Source organism: Rhinatrema bivittatum, chromosome 18 (genome assembly GCF_901001135.1).
Source record: "Rhinatrema bivittatum chromosome 18, aRhiBiv1.1, whole genome shotgun sequence".
In the NCBI taxonomy this organism is placed as follows: domain Eukaryota; kingdom Metazoa; phylum Chordata; class Amphibia; order Gymnophiona; family Rhinatrematidae; genus Rhinatrema; species Rhinatrema bivittatum.
Window position 1 is genome coordinate 29259619 of NC_042632.1, and position 10417 is coordinate 29270035.

General features: G+C 38.6%; 1 pseudogene; it reads left to right on the top strand.

Moving 5' to 3' along the window:
- The first annotated feature begins 2719 nt into the window (after window positions 1-2719).
- On the top strand, window positions 2720-5339 carry LOC115079688 (annotated as a pseudogene).
- The last annotated feature ends 5078 nt before the right edge of the window (window positions 5340-10417 follow it).

Sequence of the window (10417 nt, forward strand, 5' to 3'; positions counted from 1 at the left end):
GCCTTCTGTTAAGGGTAGTAACTGCTACCCTCAGGACCAAAAGGCAGACTAGATGGCCACCTAGGGTGCCAGAAGTGGGTGGGGCAGCGCAACCTAACATGAGGGTGGCAGTCTTAAATAGAACATGGGCGAGGTGTGGCTGCAAGAAATATGGGGTGCAAATGCAGGTGCGTTGTGGGTTGGGTTGGTTTGAAAGAGAGAGAAGGTGGTGATGGCCTGATGGTGAGGTCATTGCCTAGAGCAGCTGGACACCCTTGCACCAGTCCTGAGTGCCCCATGCAGGTTACCCTTTTCTTCATTTCCTACCTCTAGCCTCTAGAGATCCATATTGTTTATCCCATGCCCTTTTGAATTCATTTACAATGTTCATCCTCACCATCTCTTCTGGTTGGGCATTCCAGGCATCCACGTCTCCATGAAGATATATTTCCCGGTGTTGGTTTTGAGTCATCCCCCTGGAGTTTCATTTCTTGATCCCCTAATTCAACTGTTTTCTTTCCAATGAAAAAGGTTCAGAGTTTGTGCATCTTTAAAACATTTCAGGTATCTGAAGGTCTGTATCATATCTCCTCTCCTCCACGGTATACATATTTAGATCAGTCAGCCTCTCCTTATAAGTCTTTTAATACTGACCCCACCCATTTTGCAAGCTCTTCTCCAGACCGACTTCTTTCAGTCCATATTAAAATGGACTGAAAGGTTTCTTGCAAAGTTCAATAAAAATATCCATAAAACAGTGCAAATGAGATAGATTCTCATGTGATGTATACCATTTTAGATTAAGATATGGTAAAGAAAGAATACAAAAGATTAATACTGAGGATATCAGACAGTGACGTTGCTCGGTTGTTATCTGTTGTTTGTGAGGGACCTACTAATTAAGGTTAAGAAAGAATCCAGGCTGAACAGCTTCAGTACCACAGCTTTAAAAGCACGGGAGGAGATAATAGCGCTCCCATACCATCTCCAATCAGCCGGAGATTTTTGATACAAATACGCCGTATTAAAGACAGCAAAGACGAATAGTTTGTAAAACTCACATCCAGGCCTCTGACTTACCTCGTATACGGAATATTTTAGGGAAAAGATTTATATGAAATGGAATCCTGGAGCTCCCAGCAGTCTTGAAAAGGGCATATACTACGTGTCTTTTCCCATCTGAGCAGTTGATTCTTCGGTATTCAATAGTGGATGAGTCCGAGAAGGGGCATTGGTGGGGAATCTTGTTAAGTATCTGAGGGAAAAATCGACCTCCTTATCTACCTTCCTGCAAAAAGATGCTCTATCAAGAAGAGTGGTGATAGTGAATCAGGTTAAAATGGTTCAGAACTCTTATCTGTGCCTGTGAACATGCCTTTTAAAGGTGCACCTTCTTCTAAAATATCACTGCACTTTGATAACAGAGGCCCTGCCTGATCGCAAAAATGTTGCAATGTTGTGCTCACAGCTAGAGATTGTAGTGTAATTAGCGTTTCACCAGAAGCAAGCTCCGTGTAAGTATTTTTTATGTAAATGATAATCACTACACGTTCCTCGACCTGCTTATTAAACTTTTCTGACGGAGAAAAACGTTATATGAGTAAATATGTTCAGTATCCTCTTTAGATCCTGACCTGGGCCAGAATGATCAAACATTCTTACTCCATTTTGGATGGAAATTTTGAAGACTTCCCTGTTTTTTCATATGTGCATATCATGCATATTGACTGAGATAATCCTGAGAAGCAAACTGAATCGCTGAGCCTCTGCCGATCAAGATCACCTTTACGTTTTTACTATGGGAACTAGTTTCTGCCGTTTCTGAATTAAAGGCTAGAAGTGATTATCTGTTCAACAATACGCTTCAGAAAAAAAGACCAACTTGGTTTAACGATTTTATATACGTTGTTTTATTTCAAAGTGTGATTTTTAAAATAGTTGGCAATGTCTTATAAGACACCTGTTGCAGGAAACTCCTTAGAATCGCTTTCTCCTTTCTCATTCGGGCCCTAACCCTCCTTTTCATTGTGATGATTGAATAAAATAGGCTTCTATTATATTTTAATTGTTGACCATGCTTTATATGTAGAATCAGTTTTGTCTACAAACAGCGGTTCTGTGAAAATAGTGGTGCACATCTTTCAATGTCGTGTATGAGTTTGGTCTTTTAAAGTATTCTAAATTTTGTCAGGAAAGAAGGAATAATTATTGGATCATTACTTTTCAATAAGCATAGTACGAATAACATTGAAAATGCATTTGATTTGACATTATAAATGAAACATTAAAACGCTTTGCAAGTGAATTATTATGGTGGATATTACCTCAAGTGAACTAAATAAGTTCACTAAATCAAACAGCCCTACTACATAGCATTGTCTAACGCCATAAATGCTTGACTAGAACACGAATGCAAGATAATCACAAGTAAGACATTAGTCTGTTCTTGAACACTATAAGTTGGATTTTTTTCTTCTTTTAAATGTGTTCAGTTAGGTTTTGTTGCCAAATATGTCACAAAAAATACTTTTCACTGAGTGAATCAATAGATATAGATTTAGGTTTCTGTAGCTTTAAGAGCAAAGGAGGCGTGCCCGTCATTTCGGGAGACAGAGAAGTCTTCCACCAATCAACTGCTAAACAGAGACTGTAGATCTGCTCAGCTCGTTGTCTCCTCCTCCCGCTGTGATGCAGTGAATCACCCACCCTTCCCCTTCAGTCACAGACGGAGAAGAGCAAATGTACCGACGCAAATCCTTCCCTGCCTACCGACGGCGGCTGCGGAGGACTGAGTTCTTATAGCATCTCCGGTTCAAGCCCTCGCCCCAATGGTCGGTTTGAGAGGGCACTGAAAGGGACGCTGAGTCCTTAACTACAAAACAATCCAGAAAAAGAATTGAAAGGCAATGGAGTCGCGGAGCTCCCGGAAGACTTGGAAAGGGCAAGTACTGTGTTCCTTTTCCCTCTGTATCTGGGGCTTAGTCTCGGGGCAGCTTCGCTATTCCGTAGTGGAAGAGTCAGAGCAGGGGACAGTGGTGGGGAATCTCGCTCAGGATCTGGGGATAAACGTTGCAGCTATTTCTAAACGCAGGCTGCGATTGGGATTCGAAAGCAGCAGACGTTATTTTACTGTTAATGTGGCAAACGGAGCACTGATTGTGAATGAAAAGATAGACAGAGAAAGCCTTTGTGGATCCAGCTCGAGCTGCTTACTGCCTGTGGAAGTAGTTACTGAAAATCCACTGGAGGTATTCCAGCTACAAGTCGAGATACTGGATATAAATGACAATTCTCCCAGTTTTCTCACCACTGAACGTCAACTAAGAATTGCAGAGTCCGCAGCTCCTGGTGTACGTTTCCGTCTTGAAAGTGCTCAAGATCCAGATGTAGGAACCAATGCTGTTAGTTCTTACAAACTAAATCCAACGCCGTTCTTTTCCCTCAGTGTGAAAGTCCTTGAAGATGGCAAACTTTTCCCAGAAATAGTTCTGGAAAAACCCTTGGACAGAGAGGATCATGAACAGCACCAACTGATCCTGACTGCCTTTGATGGAGGCAATCCTGCTAGATCTGGAATTGCCCAAATTAATGTAATTGTTCTGGATATCAATGACAATGCACCAGTGTTTGATCATTCAGTCTACAAAGTCAGTTTACTGGAAAATTCCCCGGTAAATACTGCGCTAATTAAACTTAACGCGACTGATATAGATGAGGGACTGAATGGTGAAATTGAATATTCTTTTGACGCTCTCACTTCGGATTCGGTGTTCAAGATTTTCAGCCTGGACATCCACAACGGTGAGATTCTCATTAAAGGACTTCTGGATTTCGAAGAATCCAATTTCTACGAAATCCATGTGCGGGCAAGAGATAAGGGAGTTCCAGAAATGGAAGGACACTGTATTATTCAAGTGCAAATAGAAGACGTCAATGATAATCCTCCAGAGATTCTGTTGACTTCCTTGGAAAAATCAGTTCCAGAAAATATTCCCGTTGGAACTGTAGTAGGACTTTTCAGAGTAAGAGATCGAGATTCGGGGAAAAGTGGTGAAATACGCTTGCATATATCACCCAATCTGCCATTTAAATTCAAGTCATCTGATCACCACTATTCTTTAATCACATGTGACATTTTAGACAGAGAAAAGGTGTCTCAATATACCATTGAACTAATTGCTACAGATTTGGGATTACCATCGCTATACACAAAGACAACAGTGGTTCTAAATGTTTCAGATATTAATGATAATCCTCCTAGTTTCTCACAGCCTGTTTACAATGCCTACATAAAAGAAAATAACCAGCCGGGTTCTTTGCTATGTACTGTGTCTGCTTCTGATCCTGATATGGATGAGAATTCCCATCTCACTTACTCCATAGCAGAGAGTCCGATCCATGATTCATTTATCTCCTCATTTGTTTACATCAACTCCCACAATGGTAATATATATGCTCAGCGATCATTTGATTATGAGCTCCTTCAAGTTTTGCAAATTCCAGTATGGGTGGAAGATGGTGGTTCTCCGAAACTAAGCTCCAATATCACTATCTATGTCTTTGTGTTGGATCTGAATGATAACTATCCGGTTATTTTGTATCCTGCAACCTACAGGGAGCAAACGGCGCAACAAAAGATCTCTCGGTCAATTGTTGTAGATTATTTGGTCACCAAAGTCACAGCAGTGGATGCAGACTCTGGACATAACGCCTGGCTCTCTTACAGTCTTCTAGAACCTACAGATCTCTCTTTGTTTCGAGTGGCTCCATATACAGGAGAAATCAGGACTATCAGAGCCTTCAAAGAGACGGACAACTCTCTGCAGAAAGTTCTTATCTTAGTCCGGGACAATGGAGTCCCAGCTTTGTCAACTACAGTTATCATCCTCATGACTTTAGATGACCAAGTTTATGAAGAAAGTCCACAATCTCGGGATTTCCTTACAGATTCAAAAAAATCTGACATGACCCTGTATTTAATTATCTCCTTGGTGGCGATCAGTGTAATTTCACTTGCTGCTTTTGTCATACTTTCTGTTAAATGCCTCAGGAAAGAGAGAGACAGCTTCAGTTCTTTATGTGATTGTCTAAGCACTGGTAGCTCGCAATCCAGACACTTTATAAAACAACCCACTCCAACGCTGCATATAAATTCGGATGGCACTCTGAAATATATGGAGGTGAGCATGAGGCCAGCAGATTCCGAGGCCCATTGCTACCGGGCTTGCTTTGTTCCTGTTTCGGAAACAAGTGACTTCATGAAACCTTTGAATTTTCCCCAGCTTAGAGATATGGTGAATGAGACAGATTCATTTCCATCTCGTGATTGCGATCTGAGTCAATCTTACCAGGTGAGATAGCATTCTTGTTCATCAAGTTATGTTTTAGGTGTTCTGGAACTTCTTTTACTGAATTTTTCTAAGGTTAAATTCATAATTACAGAACCTACATTAATAAGACATTTTACACGATATTGCTTATGGTTATGTCATTCCTTCCAAGGACATATTACATCCTTAGACTCCATATTCCAATGATTTCTCCATGTGTTTACTATTCCAACCTTGGAAATTAATGGTGATGATCACTATAATAAAATCTGGCTCTTGAATTCTGCTTGTATGTGAAAATAGAATATTTAGTCATAGGCATGGTGAGACAAATATGATTTTCCATATCCTTATATAAATCAAAATAACATAGAACATGATGCAAGATTATTAAATCCTAGACAGCAAAGTGGAAATCGTGATATAAAACAGAGGGTCACCTTTTCCCCTTTTTATATGACAAAAACAGTAAAAGGGATCATCATACCATTTTATGTTGTATGTGGGGTTTTTTTTAATTATACTGTATAATTTATTTATTTAAACTTTCTTATATACCACCTCCTCTGAAGTTTGGAGAGGTTTACAAAGAATAGGTACATATAGTATATTATAAAAGTACATTATAATAGTATATATAGTATATTAAAATAGTTTAATGCTTATTTATCAATCATTTCATAACATTTTATTTCATGCTTTTAAAAACATCAAAACATGCTACAATTTTGAAAATCTCATCAAAACATTATTAATTATCCCAAATAAACACCCTCAGGCATTCAATCAATCACCTGCCTTCCTTTACAACCAACACAACCCACCAGTTCCATCTTATATCATCCCCACATGCCATAACTGATATCCATGTAAACTTCCAAAAGTGTAATGATTTCATTCAGAAAGAGTATTACATTTATATAAGTGTGAATATTACATTTTCATCTGGAAGAGCACTCTATTACATAATTTGTAATTACATTATATTTTAGAAGTAGACTTTAAGTTTTTAAGTGTAAGTTTTAAGTATAGTAAACTCCAGTAGATAATCATTCTGTTTCTTTTGTCATGTGAATTGTTCTTTAACATTCACTTTTAAAATTCACTGCAAGAGGTTGACTCACATATAGATTGAATGCTATGAGGAGACCAGAAATAAACAACAGTATGTACTGAGCAATGTGTTAATACATATTTTATTTTACAAAGTTACATAGTAATGACAGAAGATAAAGGCCAAATGATCCATCTAGTTGGCCCACCAAGCTACTTATAGTTGTAACTGCAGCTCCTTGCTGGTTACCCCCATGTCTTCCTACATTTTTTTTGAAGGGGTGAATAAACATGTGGACAAAGATGAACTTGTAGAGGTGGTGTAATTGAATTTTCAGAAGGTGTTCGACAAAGTCTTGCATGAGAGGCTTCTAAGAAAACTAAAAAGTCATGGGATAGGATGCAATGTCCTTTTGTGGATTGGAAGCTGGTTAAAGACAGGAAACAGAGTAGGATTAAATGGTCAGTCTTCACAGTGGAAAATGATAATCAGTAGAGTGCCTCAGGGATCTGATCTTGAACCAGTGCTTTTTAATATATTTATAAATGATCGGGATAGGGGTACAATGAATGAGGTGATAAAATTTGGAGATGAAACAAAATCATGCAGATTAGTTAAATCTCAAGCGGATTGTGAGTAAACTGTGGGAGCATTTGAGAGACTGTAAGATTGGGCTTCCAAATGGCAGATGAACTTTAATGCAGACAAGTGCAAAGTGATGCATATAGGGAAAAATAACCTTTGCTGTAGTTACACAATGTTAGGTTGTATTTTAGGAGTTACCACCCAGGAAAGAGATCTAGGCGTCATAGTGGATAATGTATTGAAATCATCAGCTCAGTGTGCTGTGGCAATCAAAAAAGCAAGCAGAATGTTAAGAACTAGTAAGAAGGAATTGGCAAATAAAATGATGGATGTCATAATGCTCTGTATTGCTCCATGGTGAGGCCGCATCTTGAATACTGTGTGCAATTCTAGTCTCTATATCTCAAAAAAGAAATAGTTGCACTGAAGAATGTGCAGACAAGGGTGACCAAACTGATAAGGGGCATGGAACAACTGTCCTATGAGGAAAGGCTAAGGAAGTTAGGGCTGTTCAGTATGGAGATGAGACAACTGAGGGGGGATATCATAGAGGTCTACAAAATCATGAAAAGACTTGAACAAGTTAATGTAAATTAGTTAATTACTCTCTCAGATAATAGGACTGGTGGGGGGGGGGGGCACTTCATGAAGTTAGCAAGTAATATTTAAAACAAATTGAAGAAAATTCTTTGTCACTTAGCACCTAGTTAAATTCTGGAATTCTTTGCCAGAGGATGTGGTTACAGCAGTTAGTGTAACTGGGTTTAAAAAGGTTTGGATAAGTTCCGAGAGGAAAAATCCATGAACTGCTATGAATTAATAAGCAATAGTAACTTCAGATTTATTTAATGTTTGGGTACTTGCAAGTTCTTGTAACTTGGATTGGCCACTGTTGGAAACAGGATATTGAGCTTGATGGACCCTTGGCCTGATCCAGTATGGCACATCTTATGTGCTTATGTTAAGGATAGTAACTGCCACTCGGTGCACCCTTTTCTTATTTCCAACCTCTAGGGTTCTGCAGTGTTTATCCCATGCTCTTTTGAATTAATTTACTGTATTCATCCTTACCACTTCCTTTTGAGAGGGCATCCCAGGCATCCATTTCCCATTAATGAAGAAATATTTCCTGATGCTGAGTCATTCCCCTGGAGTTTCATTTCATAACCCCTAGTTCTACAGATTCCTTTCCAATGGAAAATGTTCTGAATTTGTGGATTATTAAAACCTTTCAGGAATCTGAAGGTCTGTATCATGTGTCCTATTTCGCCTGCACCACTCTCTTCTAGGGTAGATATACATCTTTTGATCCTTCAGCCTGACCTCATAAGTCTTCTGATATAGACCCCATACAATTTTGGTTGCTTTTCTCTGGACTGCCTCCACCCATACTCTATCTCTTTTCAATATTATCAACTAGGAAGAGAGTGAGAAAGAGATCTAAGCCAATTCACTCAAAAAGCTCATGACAGAAAAATAAAACATACATAAAACACATAGTACAAACGATTAATATGAGAACAAGTAACAAAGGTCTTGCCTGTATAGATAGATAGATATTTATGATATTTACCATTTTAAATTAAGATGTATAAAAAGAATGCAAAGTATTTTTACTGAGAATATTTCCAGTGCTCAGCGCCTTATTTATCAGACGGTAATACTTCACAGCTTTAAGAGCATGGGTCGAGATAATAGCTCTCCCATACCCTAGATTTTCGGTACAGATACGCCGTATTAAACGCAGCCAGATGGATTGAGATGCATACTGTATCTCAAATCCAGGCCCTTGTCTTATCCTTAATGTGCAGCTACAAGGTCAGGAAACTCTTGTAGGAAAGCTGGGGCCGGATTTCTGAGCAAATTCTTCGGTATTCAATTGCGGAAGAGTCCGAGAGGGGGGCACTGGTGGGGAAATCCTGTTCAGGATCTAAGGCTAAAATTGACCAAGAAGGTCGATTTCATCCTCAGATAAAATGTAGGAAGAAGTCTACCTTTCTGCGAGATGATGTTTTACCAAGTGCAGCGGTGGCTCCCTTCAGAGCAATTAATATTGACTCTAGTGAAAATGGTCCAGTCCACGTACATATATATACCTGAGAACATGCCTTTAACGTTGCACCTTCTTCTAAAATATCACTGCTCTTTTTTAACAGACGCCTTGTGGGATCGCGAAAAATGTTGTGATCACAGCTATAAATAGTGGTGTAAATATGCATTCCACCAAAACCAGGCTCCGTTTAAGAATTAATGATGTAAACGAAACCCATTACGCTTTCCTCCACCTACTTAGAAAGCCTTTGTGACCAAGAACAATATTAAAAAAATAAATATTATGTTCTATCGTCGCTTTTGATCCTGTCCTGGACCAGAATGCTAACTTCATATTAGAGGGAAATTTCCAATACGTCTATTTCTTCATATGTGCATATTCGGCTTATTCATTGAGAATATCCTGAGAAGCAGACTGGCTGGATGGGCCTCCAGAAACTGTTTGGGAGTCGCTGATCTAGGTCAGCATTATATTATTACTATGGAAAGTATTTTCTTTTGTTTCTGAATTGAAAGTTAGCAATAAATATCTGTTCTACAACCATACACTTCAGAACAAACAACTTTCTTTAGCGATTTAATATTAGTTGTTGTATTTGAAAGTGCGATTTCTAAAATAAGATTACAATTCTGAAGAAATTACCTGTTGCAGGAAACTCCTTGGAGTCGCTTTGTCCTTCCTCATTTTGAGGCCTTAACCCTTCTTTTCATTGTGATGCTTGAATAAAATAGGCTACTAGTATATTTTTACTTTGGTAAAATTTTGGTAAAATTTTTGGTATGTATCCAATTTTTCTACAAAATATGGCTCTATACAAATACTTGGTACCACATCTTCAAGATGTTCTGTATAAGCTTGGTCATTTAATACAAGGAAAGAAGGATTGGACCATTACTTTTAAATAAATATAGTATGAATATCATTGAAAGTGCATTTGATTTCGCATTACAAATCAAATATTAAAACGCTCTGCAAATGTTTCCTTTCTTCCAATGAACATGGGGGAAGAGAACTCAAGTGAACTAAAAAAGTACGCTAATTTAAGCAATCCTACTGCACGATATTTTCCGTCGTTATAAAATAAATGCTTTACCAGGATATGAATGACAAATAATCTCAACTAACAAACTTTTGTCTGCTCTAGTAGCTCAAAGCTTAGATTTTTTTTATCATTCAAATATGTACAATTAAGTTTTGCTGCTACAATATACAACCAAAAATATTTTTCAGCAATTGGTGCTACAGATACACACTTAGCTTTCTGTAGCTTTAAGAGCAAAGGAGGCGTGTCCGTCATTTCGGGAGACAGAGAAGTCTTCCACCAATCAGCTGCTGAACAGCGACTGTAGATCTGCTCGGCTGGTTGTCTCCTCCTCCCGCTGTGATGCAGTGAATCACCCACCCTTCCTCTTCAGT